At 38.6% G+C, this 15143-nt stretch overlaps 1 protein-coding gene and 1 pseudogene across 3 annotated transcripts in view; one reads left to right on the top strand and one right to left on the bottom strand.

Annotated features, from left to right (window-relative positions):
* The window catches only part of SPIDR (scaffold protein involved in DNA repair), a 499345-nt gene that overhangs the window by 415169 nt on the left and 69033 nt on the right, over nt 1-15143 (bottom strand). The window lies entirely within an intron of this gene.
* On the top strand, nt 846-1698 carry LOC102899452 (annotated as a pseudogene).

Genomic DNA, 15143 nt, shown 5'->3' with positions numbered 1-15143 from the left:
AACATATATATATAAGCTGTCTTGCAATCACGTATTCCAGGAGTTCTGCATCCTTGGCTGGTGCATTATGGGAAATAAGCAGACATGTCCCACTGCAAAGAGAAGGTGAACCTCAAAAGGATGTTCAGCACCCACTGGGAGAGGCCTCACATCATGTATGGGCAACTGCTGGATTGGCTTCAATACTTGGTAGCCTGGTAGCCTGTCATCATTGGCCTGGTGTAGCCATCAACCACATCCTGGGCATGGAATAGTCATGAAGACAAGCATCCATCCACTATGGACCTCAGGGCACTCTCCTTCCTGCCCTCCAAGATGTCCTGGGTAGGAAAGATGCAAAGGCACTTGGGCCGCTCAGGACCCCTCCAGCTATGTCCAGGCTGGGGAGGGAGATGATGGAGAGCCAGCCAGTGGGGCTGTCAGCAGTGGGAGCTTTTTAAAAGAAAACTATTTTGATAAATTTAAAAAAAAAGAAAGAAAGAAAAGATATGAAAGTATAACTCTCCTTAGTAAAGGTAAACATATGGTAAAAATGGTGGATTTATCACTCATAAAGCTAACATAAAGGTTAAAAGACAAAAGCACTAAAAATAAGTATAACTATAATGATTAGTTAAGGAATACACAAGATAAAAGTATGTAAAATGTGACATCAAAACCATAAAACATGGGGTAGAGGAAGTAAAAATGAGGAGTTTTCAAATGCATTTAAACTTAAGTTATCAACTTAAAATACAGTTACAAATGGAGGTTGCTATACTAAGCCTCATGGGAACCACCAAACAAAAATCTATAGTTGATTTCCAAAAAACTGTGAGAAAGGAGATTCTTCTCCAAGCAAACAAATGGCAGATGATGTCAGTGCTCTAAAAGGGGCTAGGGGCCCTGAAATGGGAGGTCGCAGTGGCTTCCATGGAAGTTTCAGCTGCAGCAACTGGACCAGGGACGAGGCCATGGAATTCACAGAGGATGAGGAGTGGTTGCTCATCACCAACCTGGGCCACCTGGTCACAAACATGAAGACTGAGTCCCTGGAGGAGATCTATCTCTTCTCCCTGCCCATCAAGGAATCTGAGATCATTATCTTCCTGGGAACATCCCTTAAGGTTGAAATTTTGAAGATTCTGCCCATGCAAAAGCAGACCCCTGCCGGTAAGCAGACTAGGTTCTAGGCATTTGCTGCCATCAGAGATTATAATGAACACATTGAGCTGGATGTTAAGTGCTCTAAGGAGGTAGCTACTGCCATCTGTAGGGCCATCATCCCGGTCAAGTGATCCAACATCCTCATGCAGCAAGGCTACTGGGGAAACAAGACCCGCAATCCCACACTATCCCATGCAAGGTGACTGGCCGCTGTGACTTTGTGCTGGTGCGCCTCAGCCCTGACCCCAGAGGCACTGGTATTGTCTCAGCCCATGCCCAAGAAGCTACTGATGATGGCTGGTATTGACAACTGCTACATCTTGGCCAGAGGCTACACTGCCACTCTGGGCAACTTCACCAAGGCCACTTTTGATGCCATTTCCAAGACCTACTGCTAGCTCAATCCTGACCTCTGGAAAGAGGCTGTGTTCACCAAGTCTCCCTATCAATAAGGAATTCACTGACCAGCTTGTAAAGACCCATACTACAGTCTCCATGCAGAGGACCAAGGCTCCAGCTGTGGCAACCAAACAGTTTTATACAAGAAAATAAAGTGAATTAAAGCCTGTTTACAAAAAAAAAAAAAAAAAGATTGTGAGAAAAGAATCTAAGCATACCACTAACAAAATCACAAACCACAAAGGAAAAAACCAAGAGAAGAAAGGAACAGAAAAAGAGAAACTACAAAACAGCTAGAAAACAATGAACAAAATGGCAATAAGCACATACCCATCATAATTACTTTAAATACAAATGGGCTAAATTCTACAATCAAAAGACACAGAGTGGCTAAATGGGTTACAAGCAGGGAGGGGGGCACCTCTATATACTGCCTACAAGAGACTCATTTCAGATAAGGACATACACAGACTGAAAGTAAAGGGATTAAAAAGATATTCCATGTAAATGGAAACAAAATGAAAGCTGGAGTAACTATCCTTAGATAAAATAGACTTTAAAGCAAAGATTATAATAAAAAAAATAAACAAAAAGGCATTAGATAATGGGAGAGGGATCGATCCATAAAAAAGATGTCACATTTGTAAATATTTGTGCACCCAAACTAGAAGCATCTAAATATATAAAGTACTAATAGACCTAAAGGGAGAAACAGACAGCAATTCATTAATAGTATGGAACTTTCATACCTGATTTTTATAACAGATCATCCAGACAGATCAATAAGGAAACACTGGACTTACACAACACATTTACCAGATTAATTGAACAGATATATACAGAATATTCTATCCAGGGCAGCAGAATACACATTCTTCTCAAGTGCATTTGGAACAACCTCCAGAATAGATCATATTTTAGGCCACAAAACAAGTTCTACTAAATTTAAGAAGATTGAAATTATATCAATCATTTTTTTCCAACCACAATAGTATGAAACTAAAAATCAATTACAAAAAGAAAACTGGAAAATTGACAAATATGTGGATATTACAACATGCTACTGAACAACTAATGGGTCAATGAAGAAATTAAAGGAGAAATAATCAGATACCTCGAGACAACTGAAAATGAAAATACAACGTACCAAAACTTATGGGATACAGCAAAAGTAGTTCAAAGAAAGTTCATAGAGATAAATACTAATCTCAAGAAATATGAAAAATCTAAAATAAACAACCTAACATTACACTTTATGGAACCAGAAAAATAAGAACAAGTTAGGTACAAAGTTAGTAGAAGAAAGGAAACAACAGAGTGAGTAGAAGTTAAATAGATATGATCAATGAAACTAAGAGCTGGTTCTGTGAAAAGATAAATAAAATTGGCAAACCTTTAGCAAAACTCAGCAACAACAACAACAAAAAAAAGGACTCAAAATCAGAAGTTACAACTAAATACAAACAAGCACAAACTACTACAAGGAACAATTATATGCCAACAAATTTTACAATCTAGAAGAAATGGATAAATTCCTAGAAAAACATTCAACCATCCAAGACTGAATCATGAAGAAATAAAAAATTTTAACAGACTGATTACTAGTAAAGAGATTGAATCAGTAATCAAAAATCTCCCAACAAACAAAAGTCCAAGACCAGATGCCTTCACTGGTAAATTCTACCAAATATTTCTCAAACTCTTTCAAAAAAATAGAAGTGATAGGTACACTTTCAAACTCATTTTACACAGTCAGTATTACCCTGATACAAACACTACACAAGAATACCACAAGACAGTTATAGGACAACATCCCTAATGAATGTAGATGCAAAAATTCTCAGTAAAATATTAGCAAACCAAATTCAACAATACATTAAAGTCCTCATTCACCACAATCCAGTGGGTATTGTTTCAGGGATGCAAGGTGGTTCAACATTTACTAATTAATCAACGTGATATACCATATAAACAAAAGAAAACAAAAATCCTATGATCATCTCAAAAGATGTAGAAATAACATGACAGTATTCAACATCCATTTATGATAAAAATAATAAAGTGGGTATATGTTATGTACCTGAACATAATGAAGGCCGTATGACAAGCCCTACTAACATCATACTCAATAGTGAAAAGCTGAGGGGCGCCTGAGTGGCTCAGTTGGTTAAGTGGCCGACTTCGGCTCAGGCCATGATCTCGCAGTCCGTGAGTTCAAGCCCCGCGTTGGGCTCTGTGCTGACAGCTCAGAGCCTGGAGCCTGTTTCAGATTCTGTGTCTCCCTCTCTCTGACCCTCCCCTGTTCATGCTCTGTCTCTCCCTGTCTCAAAAATAAATAAATGTTAAAAAAAATTTTTTTTAAATAGTCATAAAATTAATTGCTGGGCTTGAAAAAAGCATAGAAGACAGCAGAGAATCTATTGCTACAGAGATCAAGGGACTAAAAAATAGTGATGAAGAATTAAAAAATGCTCTAGATGAGATGCAAAATAAAATGGAGGCTGCCATAGCATGGATTGAAGAGGGAGAGGAGAGAATAGGTGAATTAGAAGATAAAATCATGGAAAAAGAGGAAGCTGAGAAAAAAGAGAGATAAAAAAATCCAGGAGTATGAGGGGAGAATTAGAGAACTAAGTGATGCAATCAAACAGAACAATATCTGTATCATAGGAATTCTAGAAGAAGAGAGACCAGGGGCTGAAGGTATAATCAAAACAGTATAGTGCTGACTTAAAAACAGACACATGGATGAAGAGACCACATCAGAGAGAGCCCAGAATTAGACCCAGGTATATGTGGTCAACTAATCAATTAACTTACAACAAAAATGTCAAGAATATAGAACAGGGAAAGGATAGACATTCCCTTCAATAAATGATTGTGGGGAAATGACCACCACATGCAAAAGAATGAAATTAGACCTACAATCTTACATCATACACAAAAATCAACTCAAAATGGATTAAAAACTTGAATGTGAGACCTGAAACTGTAAGACTCCTAGAAGAAAACAAACATGGTACACTACTCAATACTGGTCTTGGCCTTTGAGTTTTTGGATCTGACTGTAAGAGTAAAGGCAACAAAAGCAAAAATGAACAGGTACAACTGTATCATGCTAAAAATCATCTGCACAGCAAAGGAAACCATCCATAAAATGAAAAGGCAATACACTAAGTGGGAAATCCTGTATTTCATAAAGGTTAATATCCAAACATATAAAGAATTCATACAACTCAATAGTAGAAAAACAACCTGACTAAAAACTGAGCATTTTTCCAAAGAACATACTGATGGCCAAGAGACACATGAAAAGATGCTCATCATCACTCATTATCAGGGAAATACACATCAAAACCACAACGAGGTATCACCTCACACCTGTTAGAATGGCTATAATCAATACAAACAATAAGAAGTACAGTAAAATCTTGGTTTGCAAGCATACTTTGTTCCAGAAACATGCCTGTAATAAAGCACTTATATATCAAAGCAATTTCCCCATAAGAACTCAGATGATTCAATCTACAGCCCAAAAATATTCATATAAAAATGATTACAATACTGTAATACAAAATAAAAAACAAAATATAAAATATAAAGGAAAATACACAAATTACCCTGCACTTACCTTTAAAAACTTTCGTGGGTGGTGTGAGGGAGACAAAAGAGGTGGGTTATTGTGTAGGACAACTTTCACTAACAGAATCACTGCTATCTATTGGCTTGATGGAACCTTTTTCTTTTCATGTAACTTTAACAAGGAAACTATTCAATGATACTTCCTTTTGCCTCCTTTTGAAGATTTCGTGTAAATGTAACATAGCATTGTCATTAAACAGATTCATCATTCACACTTCTACAGCTTTATTTGGGTGGTGCTTTTCTACAAAATTTTGCACTGTTTCCCACATTTTATACATCTCCCTAATCTCATTTGAAGTGAGGGATTCGTCTGCCTTCTGCTCTTCTTCTTCTGTAGACTAGATGCAGACGTAGACTTCTTATAAAATCTTATAATTTTGGCTGCTCACATACATCATTTGTACTTCTCAATGATTTCCTTATTAACTTCCACCATAATCATCTCCTTCTTCTGCCTTTCTTTTCAACCTTTTTCTGCATGGGGGCCATTGTATATGCTCACACGCATGTTGACTACAGTGCAGTATTAATAAACTCTTGTCATATACTGTACTTAATGTAACTAGCAATAAGGCAGCAGAGGAAAGGGTCTACATCTGCAGGCAGCCTGACCTAGAATGAAGCAGAGCATTCCTAAGCTTACTCTTGTACACAAGTAAGGGACTACCCATAAGTGCTTTGAAGTGACAAAAAACACACTAGTACCAGTTGTGGGTACCTTCCAACGTTCTGAAAAACCACTGATTTCTGCCAAACACTGCAGCCTGAGACTGAGCATCCGAGCATGGGAGACAATCACCCACAATCCCTCAGTGAGAAAGAGAGAAGAACCACTGGCTCAGTTGTGATCATGTAAAATTCGGTGTCATCTACTATTCATGTTTCAAGACTTGCTTGTTTATCAAGTTAAAATTTATTAGAAATGTTTGATCATCTTGCAAAACACTCGTAGAACAAGTTATTTGCAACCCAAGGTTTTACAGTATTGTCAAGAACGTGTAAAAAAAGGAAAGAAACCCTTTGCACTGTTGGCGAGAATCCAAATTGGTACAGGCACTATGGAAAACAGTATGGAAGTTCCTCAAAAAATTAAAAACAGATCACCATATGGTCCAGAAATTCCACTCTTAGGTATTTATGTGAAGAAAACAAAAACCACTAATTGGAAAAAATATATGCCACCCCAACTTTCACTGCATCGTTATTTTCAGTAGACAAAATATGGATGCAATCTGTCCATCAACAGATGAATGGATAAAGATGTGGTATGTATATACAATGGAATAGTGTTCACAAAAAAAGGAAATCCTGTTATTTGTGACAACATGGATGGACTGTGAGGCCATTATGTTAAGTGAAACAAAGAGAGAAAGACAAATACTAAGTCTTATATCTGGAATTTTAAAAAACAAAAAACATCATCAAGCTCACAGATACAAAGAATAGGCTGGTGGTTGCCACAGGCAGCACTTTGGGTGGGAAAAAGCAGTAAAGGTTTAAGTTTTCAGGTATAAAATAATGAATTATGGGGATGTAATGTATAATGTGTTGACTACAGTTAGTAATGTTGTACTGTATATTTGAAAGTTGCTAAAAGTAAATCTTCAAAGTCCTTATCACAAGAAAAAAAGGTTTTTTCTACATACATGGTGACAGATGTTAACTAGACATTGTTGTGATCACTTCACAATATACACAAATTTAGAATCATTATGTTGCACACCTAAAAGTTATATAATGGAATATGTCAATTATAACTTAATAAAAATTTAGACATAAGCAGGGGCCAACATGGCAGACAAGTAGGGGGATCCATTCTTCCCACACCTCTCAAACAAAGAGGTGTAGAAGCCAAAGGACTTTGAACACCAGAGCCTGGTGGAAAAGAGGAAAAGGGACTGAATCTACTAGGAAGAAAACGGGAAAGCTAACAAAAGATAGGTGGGTGACTGCGAACTGGGGGATATAAAAAAAAAAAGGCTGCATGGGCATGGAGGGGAGGGACCCCCTTCTGCAGAGAGACAAAGGGAAGAGAAAGAGCGGCTAGGGAAGTGCAGGACCTTATCTAGACAGGAGAAAGAGTGGGACTGAGACTGAGAGGGATCCGATCTCTAACTGTGGGGCTTTCTTCGGACTGGGGCCGGCTCCCTGTTCCTGCACCTGGGGAGGAGGGGAGCCAGGGGCCTGGGTGTGGTGGTAGGTCAGGGGCTCAGTCTGCAGTTGGGAAAAGTGGTTCCCTCCCTGGAGGGCTGCACAATAGTACAGAACCCGCCTGCGTCCGCCACCCAGGGTGCAGTGGCTAGGCCAAGGGTGCAGTCTTCAAGAGGAAAAGGCTGCCGTCTCCCTCAAGTGCTGTGGGAAAAGACAAAGCCTGCCTGCCTCCGCCACTCCAGGGGCTTGCGGCGGCAAGAGCAGTGGCTCTCAGTCTGCAGTAGGAGAAGGCGGTCCTCCCTGAAGTGCCTCAGCACAGACAAAGCCAGCCGGGTGGACCACATATGGCAGTACTGAGAGGTGCTTCCCCAGTGTCTGAGCGCACGGAGCAGGACTTTGAATCCTAGCCAAGTACAGGGTCAGGGAGTTGGCGGAGAGAGAAGGACCACCCTGTCTGCACCCCTGGCACAGTGAGGACGACTCACCGGGTCTGGCTCCAATGAGAAGAGACTGGGGAATCACCATTCTCCACCCCCCAACCCACCACCACCACCACCACCACCAAGGAGGGGCTCAGGGATCACTCCCGGGGACCATAGTGGAGGTGGGTCCAGATTACGCCAAACCACGCCCCTTCGCACTGGGTAACTGCATATCCACCTGAGCAGCACAGACCCTGCAGACAGCTACTCACGACAAACTCTGCAGCATGGCCTGGATTGACTCTAGATCAATTCTTGATATGTAGATATATTCTCCCCACCCCCCCATTCTCTTCCTTATCTCTTCCCTCCCCTAGGCTGGTTACTCTGGTTACTGTCTGTCTAAACAGATATATTTAATCCACTGTCTTGCACATGTTCTACACCTCCTTCTTTACACTCCTTTCTCTCTCTCTGGAATAATCAAGCCATATGGTTTCTCTGTCTGGGTAGCTTTTTCTTCATTTTGTTTTCCCCGCCTCCTTCCTTATTTTCCTTTCTCTCTCTCTGGATTAAGCATTTTAGTCTCTCTGCCTAATCAATGTTTATCCTCCCGCCCAGCTCCTGTCATTTCTCTCTTTATATGTGCTCTTCCATCAGCACCGCCTCCACCCTCTTCTTTACTTGCAGTCAGTGGTTTTGGGTTTTTGTTTTTAATCTTTAGTTTTTTGTTTTTGTTTATTTGTGTTATTTGTTTGTGTGTTTGTGTGTTTTGGTCTCGTGATTGTCTATCTGTTTTCCTTTACAGGACTACTCCAAGGAACAAATCAAAGCACACCTGGTGTAGGGTCCAAAATATCACTATGTAGGGCAATAAAATAACCAAAGTGACAACAACAGAGAGCAAGTAACAATCTCTGAAAAAACACCTCCTGAGGGGCCAGGCCCTGGACAGTGCATGACCCTCCTTTAATATAGCAGTGCTCACAGGTGCAGAGCACACAACAAGCTTTTAAAACACATAAGGGACAGAAAACTACCCAAAATGACGAAACGGAAGAATTCTTCTCAAAAGAAATTCCAGGAAGTAGTGACAGCTAATGAATTGATCAAAACCAATTCAAGAAATATAAAATAGTCATAAAATTAATCGCTGGGCTTGAAAAAAGCATAGAGGAAAGCACAGAATCTACTGCTACAGAGATCAAGGGACTAACAAATAGTCATGATGAATTGAACAATGCTATAAATGAGGTGCAAAACAAAAGGTGGCTACAGCACGGATTGAAGAGGCAGAGGGGAGAACAGGTGAATTAGAAGATAAAATCATGAAAAAGAGGAAGCTGAGAAAAAGAGAAATAAAAAAAAAATCCAGGAGTACGAGGGGAGAAAATTAGAGAATTAAGTGATGCAATCAAACACAACAGTATCCGTATCATAGGAATTCCAGAAGAAGAGAAAGGGGCTGAAGGTGTACTTGAACAAATCATAGCTGAGAACTTCCCTGATCTGGGGAAGGAAACAGGCATTGAAATCCAAGAAGCACAGATAACTCCCTTCAGACGTAACTTGAATCAATCTTCTGCATGACATATCATAGTGAAACTGGCAAAATACAAGGATAAAGAGAGAATTCTGAAAGCAGCTAGGGATAAATGGGCCCTAACATACAAAAGTAGACATATAAGGGTAGTAGCAGACCTATCTACTGAAACTTGGCAGGCCAGAAAGGAATGGCAGGAAATTTTCAATGTGATGAACAGAAAAAAATATGCAGTCAAGAATCCTTTACCCATCAAGTCTGTCATTCAGAATAGAAGGAGAGAGAAAGGTTTTTCCAAACAAACAAAAACTGAAGGAATTCATCACCACAAAACCAGCCCTGCAAGAGATCCTAAGGGGGACTCTGTGAGTGAAATGTAGCAAGGACCACAAAGTACCAGAGACATCACTACAAGCATGCAACCTATAGATATCACAGTGACTCTAAATCCATATCTTTCAATAATAACACTGAATGTAAACGGACTAAATGCTCCAACCAAAAGACATAGGGTATTGGAATGGATAAAAAAACAAGACCCATCTATTTGCTGTCTACAAGAGACTCATTTTAGACCTGAAGACACCTTCCGATGAAAGTGAGGGGATGGAGAACTATCTATCATGCTACTGGATGTCAAAAGAAAGCTGGAGTAGCCATACTTCTATCAGACAAACTAGACTTTAAATTAAAGGCGTAACAAGAGATGAAGAAGGGCATTATATAATAATTACAGGGTCTATCCATCGGGAAGAGCTAACAATTATAAATGTCTATGCACCGAATATGGCAGCCCCAAAATACATAAAACGATTAATCACAAACATAAGCAACCTTATTGATAAGAATGTGCTACTTGCAGGGGACTTTAATACTCCACTTACAACAATGGATAGATCATCTAGACACAGAATCAATAAAGAAACGAGGGCCCTGAATGATACATTGGATCAGATGCACTTGACAGATATATTTAAAACTCTGCAAACCAAAGTAACAGAATATACTTTCTTCTCGAGTGCACATGGAACACTCTCCAAGATAGATCACATACTGGGTCACAAAACAGCCCTTCATAAGTATACAAGAATTGAAATCATACCATGCATAATTTCAGACCACAATGCTATGAAGCTTGAAATCAACCACAGGAAGAAGTCTGGAAAACCTCCAAAAGCATGGAGGTTAAAGAACACCCTATGAAAGAATGAATGGGTCAACCAGGCAATTAGAGAAGAAATTTAAAAATGTAAGGAAACAAGTGAAAATGAAAATACAACAATCCAAATGCTTTGGGATGCAGCAAAGGCAGTCCTGAGAGGAAAATACATTGCAATCCAGGCCTATCTCCAGAAACAAGAAAAATCCCAAATACAAAATCTAACAGCACACCTAAAGGAACTACAAGCAGAACAGCAAAGACACCCCAAAGCCAGCAGAAGAAGAGAAATAACAAAGATCAGAGAAAAATAAACAATGTAGAATCTAAAAAAAACAGTAGAGCAGATCAATGAAACCAAGACTTGTTTTTTTGAAAAAATAAACAAAATTGACAAACCTCTAGCCAGGCTTCTCAAAAAGAAAAGGGAGATGACCCAAATAGATAAAATCATGAATGAAAATGGAATTATTACAACCAATCCCTCATAAACACAAACAATTATCAGGGAATACTATGAAAAATTATATGCCAACAAACTGGACAACCTGGAAGAAATGGACAAATTCCTAAGTACCCACACACTTCCAAAACTCAAATAGGAAGAAACAGAAAACTTGAACAGACCCAGAACCAGTGAAGAAATTGAATCAGTCATCAAAAATCTCCCGACAAATAAGAGTCCAGGACAAGATGGCTTCCCTGGGGAATTCTACCAGACATTAAAGCAGAGATAATACCTATCCTTCTCAAGCTGTTCCAAAAAGTAGAAAGGGAAGGAAAACTCCCAGACTCATTCTATGAAGCCAGCATTACTTTGATTCCCAAACCAGACAGAGACCCAGCAAAAAAAGAGAACTACAGGCCAATACTCCTGATGAATATGGATGCAAAAATTCTCAACAAGATACTAGCAAATTGAATTCAACAGCATATAAAAAGAATTCTTCACCATGATCAAGTGGGATTCATTCCTGGGATGCAGGGCTGGTTCAACATTCGCAAATCAATCAACATGATACATCACATTAATTAAAGAAAAGCACCCTATGATCTTGTCAATCAATGCAGAAAAAGCATTTGACAAAATTCAGCACCCTTTCTTAATAAAAACTCTCGAGAAAGTCTGGATAGAAGGAACATACTTAAACATCATAAAAGCCATTTATGAAAAGCCTACAGCTAACATCATCCTCAACGAGGAAAAACTGAGAGCTTTTTCCCTGAGATCAGGAACACGACAGGGATGCCCACTCTCACCGCTGCTGTTTAACATAGTGCTGGAAGTTCTAGCATCAGCAATCAGACAACAAAAGGAAATCAAAGGCATCAAAATTGGCAAAGATGAAGTCAAGCTTTCACTTTTTGCAGATGACATGATATTACACACGGAAAACCCGACAGACTCCACCAAAAGTCTGCTAGAACTGATCTGTGAATTCAGCAAAGTCGCAGGATACAAAATCAATGTACAGAAATCAGTTGCATTCTTATACACTAACAATGAAGCAACAGAAGACAAATTAAGAAATTGATCCCATTCACAACTGCACCAAGAATCATAAAATACCTAGGAATAAACCTAACCAAAGATGTAAAAGATCTGTATGCTGAAAACTATAGAAAGCTTATGAAGGAAATTGAGGAAGATACAACGAAATGGAAAAACATACCATGCTCATGGATTGGAAGAATAAATATAGTTAAAATATCAATACTACCCAAAGCAATCTACACATTCAATGCAACCCCAATCAAAATTGCACCAGCATTCTGCTCAACGTCACTCCTCATCAGGGAAATACAAATCAAACCACACTGAGATATCACCTCATGCCAGTGAGAATGGCTAAAATGAATAAATCAGGCGACTATAGATGCTGGCGAGGATGTGGAGAAATGGGAACCCTCTTGCACTGTTGGTGGGAATGCAAACTGGTGCAGCCACTCTGGAAAACAATGTGGAGGGTCCTCAAAAAATTAAAAATAGATCTACCCTATGACCCAGCAGTAGCACTGCTAGGAATTTACCCAAGGGATACAGGAGTGCTGATGCATGGGGGCACTTATACCCCAATGTTTATAGCGGCACTTTCAACCATAGTCAAATTATGGAAAGAGCCTACATGTCCATCAACCGACGAATGGATAAAGAAGATGTGGCTTATATATACAATGGAATGCTACTTGGCAATGAGAAAGAATGAAATCTGGCCATTTGTAGCAATGTGGATGGAACTGGAGAGTGTTACGCTAAGTGAAATAAGTGAGGCAGAGAAGAACAGCTACCATATGTTTTCACTCATATAAAAAAAAAAAGTTACAGAGAGAGAAGGAGGCAAACCATAAGAGAGTCTTAAATATGGAGAACAAACTGAGGGTTGATGTGGGGTGGAAGAGAGGGGAGAGTGAATGGTGGGCATTGAGCAGGGCAGCTGTTGGGATGAGCACTGGGTGTTGTATGGAAACCAATTTGACAATAAATTATATTTTAAAAAGTTACATAAGCATATACAACTATGCTATAAAAGATAAAAAATAAAAAATAAATAAAAATTTAAAGCTATATCAAGTGGTGTTCCTAGAACTTGAAATAGGAGAAAAATCATTATTACAAACATGGACCTGATCTTTTACAATTAATGTAAGCTTAGAGTGCCTTAAAGTAATATAATGAAGAGAGTCACACACACTTTTAAAAATGCTCTAGGGAAAAAAATGATTTTGATTGCATTAAATCTGTAGATTAACTAGGGAAAATTATATCGTTTTAATTCCAAATATTTGGATTTTCCATGCATATCATATTGTTAATGATTTCTACTTTAGATTCTATCAGGGTTAGAAATTACATTCTCTAGAACTTCAATCTTTTGAAATTTATTGAAAAGATTTATAGATCAATATATGATTTACCTTGGTATGTATATCATGTGCACTTGAATGGAATGTGCAATCTGTTGTATTCCAGTTACATGTGATGTTCTGAAAATGTCATTAGGTCAAAGTGGTTGATACTATTTTTTAGATCTTCTATGTTCAAAGTGATAGCTTTTTTCTAGGTTTTCTATAATTTATAGGCAGCATGGTGTTAAAATTTCTGCCTATGATTACAGATCTTAAGCACTTACAAATTTGTAGCTGATGTCTTCCTGGTAAGTGTTATCATTATGAAACGCCCTTCTTTATCTCCATTAATACTGGTTGAAATCGACTTCATCTAATATTAACATAACCACTCTAGCATTCTCATAATTACTATTTGCATGCTACATCTTATTTCATACATTTATTTTATTTTTTTGAAATGTGTTTTGTCAATTCCAGTTAGCTAACACACAGTGTAATATTGGTTCAGGAGTAGAACCCAGTGACTCATCACTTACATTTAACATCCAGTGCTAATCCCAAGTGCCCATCCCTTAATGCCCATCACCCACTTAGCCCATTCCCCCGCCCACCAATATTTCAACTTTGATTTTATTTCCCTTCCCTCCAGAGACAGATCTAGTAAGAAGTTGCTGCAACCGAGGTAAAAGAGGTTGCTGCCTATTTTCTCCTTTAGGATTCTGATGATTTCCTGTCTCACATTTAGGTCTTTCTTTCATTTTGAATTTATTTTTGTGTATTGTATAAGAAAATGGTCCAGTTTCATTCTTTGGCATATCACTATCCAGATTTCATAGCACCATTTGCTAAAGAAACTATCTTTTTTCCAATGGATACTCTTCCCTGCTTTGTCAAAGATTAGTTGGCCATACATTTGTGGATCTATTTCTGGGTTCTCTATTCTGTTTCAATGACCTATGTGTCTTGTTTTTGTTTCAGTATCACACTGTCCTCATGATTACAGCTTTGTAATACAGCCTGAAGTCCTGAAGTCCGGAATTGTGATGCCTTGAGCTTTGCTTTTCTTTTCAACATAACCTTGGCTATTCGGGGCCATTGCTAGTTCCATACAAATTTTAGTATTGTTTATTCTAGCTCTGTGAAGAATGCTAGTGTTATTTTGGTAGGGAATGCACTGAATGTGTAGATTGCTTTGGGTAGTATCAACACTTTAACAATATTTGTTCTTCTAATCCATGAGCATGGAATATTTTTACACTTCTTTGTGTCTTCAATTTCGTTCATAAGCTTTCTATACTTTACAGCATACAGATATTTTACCTCTTTGGTTAGGTTTATTATATCTTATGGTTTTTGGTGTAATTGTAAATGGGATCAATTCCTTGATTTTTTTTTCTGCTGCTTCATTATTGGTATATAAAAATTCAACCGATTTCTATACATTGACTTTGTATCCTGCAACTTTGCTGAATTCAAATATCAGTTCTAGAAGTTTTTTGGCCGAATCTTTGGGATTTCCATGTAGAGTGTCATGTCATCTGCGAAGAGTGAAAGTTTTATTTCTTTCTGTTGTCTGAATGCTGAAGCTAGGACTTCCAAAACTATGTTGAACAACACTGGTGAGAGCGGGCATCCCTGTCGTATTCCTGACCTTAAGGGGAAAGTTCTCAGTTTTTCCCCCTTGATGATATTAGTTGTGAGCCTTTTACATATGGCCTTTATGATGTTGAGGTATCTTCCTTCTATACCTACATTCTTGAGGGTTATCAAGAAAGGATGTTATATTTTGTCAAATGCTTTGTCTGCAATTATCGGAAGGATCATATGG

The sequence above is a fragment of the Felis catus genome, chromosome F2, assembly GCF_018350175.1.
Source record: "Felis catus isolate Fca126 chromosome F2, F.catus_Fca126_mat1.0, whole genome shotgun sequence".
Lineage (NCBI taxonomy): Eukaryota > Metazoa > Chordata > Mammalia > Carnivora > Felidae > Felis > Felis catus.
This window is presented reverse-complemented; position numbering and strand designations above follow the sequence as displayed.